The sequence below is a fragment of the Amborella trichopoda genome, chromosome 10, assembly GCF_054954075.1.
Source record: "Amborella trichopoda isolate Santa Cruz 75 chromosome 10, AtrichopodaSantaCruz75HAP2 v2.0, whole genome shotgun sequence".
NCBI classification, from domain to species: Eukaryota; Viridiplantae; Streptophyta; class Magnoliopsida; order Amborellales; family Amborellaceae; genus Amborella; species Amborella trichopoda.
The window spans coordinates 33,965,818-33,971,208 of record NC_142345.1 but is presented as its reverse complement, the minus strand read 5'-3'; positions in this window follow the sequence as shown (position 1 = coordinate 33,971,208).

Here is a 5,391-nt window from a genome sequence, read left to right as displayed (position 1 = left end):
GTGGGTGATTTAATTATGGAGTGTTACAGGGTTTTATATAAGTTTGGGTTGTAAACATCTTCTAAGAAATATTTCCTTAATTCATAGGGTTGATTAGTCAAAATGCGTCTAAGAATTGACCCGGAATCTCTTAGAAATGTGTGGAATTTTCTGGAATAGCGCATAGGCATTAAAATGGAATTTCTGTGAACAAACTTGTTTAAGCATAACTACCAAACAATAAGTTGGCTTTGAGCGTTGTTGAACGGTTAGCAAGCTTGTAACCTCCTCTACAATTAGGAATCAAGTTTGATCCAATTTGAGTGGGATTTAAGGTGTCTACAAAGCTAAGACATTATGGTATCGATATTCTGGTTTCAGTGTGCCTGATAGGTATTCAGGTTTGTCTTCTATGTTTACTGGTCTCAGGGATGTCTAGGATGACTAGTAGAGGTATTAGGGCTTAAAAATTTAAAAAAAAATAACTAATTTCAAATCGGGTGTCTGCAGTATCTAATTTAAAATATTTAAACATATCAAATGTCTCAGATTTTTTACTAATTAGATAATATAGCCGAATCACAATAATTATCAATTAATAAAATGAGATATTATGTACTCCTTTGAGTGTTTACGTTAAGTGGCCAACAAATATCAGATTGAACAGTAGATAATAATTCACAATATCTAGTTATCTTATAAGAGCGTTTTCTACTCATTTTTCTAGATAAACGTGGCACACATTTTTGAAAGTCTAAATTTATCATTTCGAAATCAAGTTGTCGTTAACAAATCTAGAAAATTACGTTTTTTTAATTAATGTAACCCAAACGTATATGCCATAAAAAAAGGAAGTTTCATTATCACACTTATTCCAAATAAGCAGAAAAAGATAAATTTTCATTAATTTTACCAAAGCAAGACATATCCCCTTGGGTTTTCGAATTTTCTCTTATAGAATGATTTTCCTAAAAATTTCAATAGAGACATTCCCCTTCTCCATGGGGTTAGGACAACATCATATTTATATGGGAGGAAATCAGAAGACTGATGTACTTAGAGTTGGAGATTTTGAGTTGAAACTAAAGAGTGTGAGCACCTTAATCCTCAAACAAACACTTTATGCTCCTGATATGAGGAAATGTTTGGTTTCGGTTCCTAAGATGTCTATAGCTGAATTCATAACCACTTTCATTGGGGAAAAAGTAGTGGTCAAGAAGGGGAAAAATGTGATAATGACTGGACGACTTGTAGATAGGTTATTTACCATTGAAATAAAAGAGAATGTTGCATATGTCTCGTCCCCTAATGAATTAGATGCTACCCTATGACATATGGGGTTAGGACACATTAATAACAAACGAATAAAAAGATTAAAAAAGGACATGATTCTTCATAATTATAAGGGAGATTTATCGAAAGTGTGCGAGTCTTGTGTGCAAAAAAAACTAGTAAAAAAAAATATCACCAGGGCAAAAAGAGCTACTAGCGTATTGGAAATCATTCATAGTGACATATAAATGTGACCACAAAGTAGAAAAAGATATTTTATATCGTTTACAGATGATCACTCGCAATATGGTCATGTGTACCTTATTCATGCAAAATCAAAAGCCTTGGAAAAATTTAAAGAATACAAAGCCCAAATAGAGAATCAAACCAACCTGAAAATTAAAGTTCTTAGAATCGATAAAGGGAGAGAATATTCATTTGACATTTTCAAAGAATTGTGCATTGAAAATGGGATCATCGATCAGTATATCATGACTTATACTCCTGAACAAAATGGTACAGCTGAGAGAAGGAATAAGGCCTTAGTGAAAATGGTAAGGAGTATGATGGGGCATGAAAATCTCTCATTGAAGTTTTGGGGAGAAACCGTATTAACGGTATGTTACATACTTAACCAGACTCCTACAAAAGCTGCCCAACTTACTCCTCACAAAATTTTTACAGGTCGTATTGCCTCCCTTGAACACTTGAAAGTTTGGGGTTGCTCAGCCCATGTCCTTATCCTACATCAAATTAAAACCAAATTGCAATTCAAAACTGTCAAATACATTTTCATTGGTTACTTAGATCATGGTAAGGGGTATTGATTCTACAATCTTGAAACCGGTACGGTTATTGAAAGCCGTGATGCTCACTTCTTTAAGGAAGAGTTCCTTGAAGCAAAGGTGAGTAGAAAACAAGCCAACTTTTATGAGGAAGCCAAAAACAAGGATGTAGTTCGAGACCCTGAACCTGAAACTTCTAAACCAACCCAACCTGTTTCTGAACTCCCTAAGGAAAGAGAACCTTTACCTGAACTAAAACAAAGTAATCGAGTCAGTAGACCACCTCTTTACCTAGAATATTTTGTCTGCTTTGGAGAACATTTTGATAAGGTTGGAGAAGATCCAGATTCAGAAACTAGAACTCACCGTGAAGCTTTAACCTATCTTGAAAGGAAATACTGAGTAGAACCATGAAAGATGAGTATACTCCCATTAACCAAAACCATGTATGGGAATTAGTACCCCTACCTGAAAAACGTAAGGCTATTGGTTGTAAGTGAATTTTCAAGAAAAAGTTGAACTTTGAAGGGAATATAGAAAAATACAAAGCTAGGTTGGTTGCAAAGGGGTTCACCCAGAAAGAAGGGATAGATTATGATGAAACTTTTTTTCCTGTTGCCAAATTTCCATCTATTCGAATTCTTATAGCTATAGCAGCCCATTTTGACTTTGAGGTTCATCAAATGGATGTTAAAACAGCATTTCTAAATGGGGATTTAGAAGAAGAAATTTATACGACCCAACCTCAGGGATTTGAAGAGAAAGGGAAAGAAAACCTTGTATGCAAACTTAATAAATCCCTTTATGGCCTGAAACAAGCATCGCGACAGTGGTACATAAAATTTCAAGAGACTATTTTTCTTGCAGGATTCTCTACAAATAATGAGGATTATTATATATATCAAAAGGTCAGTGGGAGTGATGTGGTCTTTATATCGTTATATGTGGATGATATGCTAATTGTTCAATTGCCCTAGTAGTAGAGACGAAAAATTTCCTTGCACAACACTTCGATATGAAAGATCTTGGAGAAGCTTTATATGTGTTGGGCATCAAAATAATAAGAATCAAGAAAGAGAAGACTATCCAACTTTCGAGGCAACCTACTATAAGAGGATACTGGAAAAGTTTGATATGAGTATGTGTAAGCCCATGTCAACCCCAATTAACAAAAAGATGAAGCTTAGTAATAAAATGTGCCCTACCGAAGGCATGGATATAAGAGTCATGGAGAGAGTGCCATACAGGAGCACAGTTGGGTCCCTTATGTACACCATGACGGGAACAAGGTCTCACTTGTCCTTCGTCATGACTCTGATGAGCCGTTTCCAAAGCAACCTAGGAGAGGAGCATTGGAAAGCAGTAAAAAGAATTCTCATATATTTAAAGGGGACCATGAACTATGCACTCACATATAAGGGGGGAATGGAAATAGCAATAGAGAGATATTCAGATGCAAGCTATCTCGCGGATCCAGATGATGCGAAGCCTACATTTGGGTATGTGTTTATGTTTGGAGGGGGTACGGTTTCTTGGAAGTCAAAGAAACAAGATATTGTGCCTTTATCCACCATGGAATCCGAGTATGTGGTACGTTGTCTAGTAGCCAAGGAGGTTGTGTGATTAAGAAGTTTTTTAATCAACTTAATTTCCATTTTGTACGTTGTGAGGCGATGCGAATTTTCTGCGACAACGCGGCAATTATTTGTGTCTCTAAGGAACCTCGGTTTCACAAGAATTTCAAGCATATCAAGTCATGCTTTTATCACCTGAGAAATGAGTTAAGATTGAAAGAGATCGAGATCATCTACATATCTACTATTTTGATGATTGTAGACCCTCTAACGAAGGGAGTTGTCCCTAATGTTTTTGTAATACATGTGAGAGAAATGGGGATGAAAGAAAGTGAGGAAGAGAGAATGTAATGCCTTCAAAGGCTAAGTGGGAGATGTTGGGTTTATGTAGCCATTAAAAACCTTATGAGTGTGTAATTAAAAACATTTACTATAGTGGAACATAAACTCAGTGGGATTGTGGTCCCTCAAAGACCATACTAAGCAAATGATAGTTGCAGATAACAGATTGTGCTTGGCAATCTAGGCTAGTCGGTTGGAAAACCCAAGGTATCTGGGCATAAAAAAAAAATAAACCGAGAAGGGGTTTTGGGTTAACCCTTGATGAGGTCGGAGCTTATGCCTAGATGAATGAGTCGAAGGACAGTGTGACCCTTGTGTGTGATGGTAGGCCTACAGAGACGAGGGTCAAAACTTCATCCATGTTCCATCACACAGCATGCATATAGATAAATCATTCGGGAAAGCTAGATATCCACATTTGGGTAAAGCATATGCATGTGCGAGAGATACCCTATGCGCCATAAAGCTGTGGTCGTATCAGGTCATGGTAACCTTAATTTATCTCTAGGGGAGGACCTGTAATCCACAGACTGGGATTGCGACTCCTTGGCTTATCAACCAGACTTTGGTGACCCGCTAATGAGCCCTTGCTTGGACTGTGAGTCATGAGAAACACTGGGTCGGTTCGATAAAGCAAGTGTGGTCTGCAGTCCACAGTTGAAGGTGGAGTATCCCGTGATCGTTGATTGAATTCTTGAACCATATGGATCCACTTCTCATCATATTAACTTAATTCTATTGATTTTATTATTAAATTATTTTAGATTTATTATTTGAATTTTTATAAGTCTTTTGGTATTTTATTTCTTATTTTTTGACTTATAAAAATGAAGTTATTAATTTACAAAGTTATAATGTTTTAAAATTTATTTTGTTTAAATTTTAAAATATTTATTAAAAAAAAATGCATGGCAGCCCATAGTGCACTGGGCCCACCATGTGGTATTAGGTGGGCCCCACATACCATACATGGGTGGCATGCCCCACCCTTGGATACCTTATCTTGTTGCCTTGTCTTCAAGTTTGTTAAATATGGTAACTACATATTATAGCATGTGGTCAAATATTGATTAGGAAATATTGACCATATCTTATCTTGATTATATAAGGAATATCTTGACTTGATATTATTGAAATATTCTTATGGAAAATATGAGATGGAATATGTAATTTATGGTATGCACTATATCTTTAATGGATTTAATTTATTTAAATATATTGATGGGAATATGATTTAAGGAAAAGGGGATAATGATTCATGCACCTTCCATAATGTTGATGACTCATCTATGGAATGGATGACTTAGATATATCACCCTACAAGTCACCTTGATCAACGGTCCATATTTAATATCAAGAAAGAGGCAAACTATGAGAAACCTTAAAGAAACCCTAGACCTAAATTTCACCCTCCATCTCAACACACTTTTCTCTCCCAT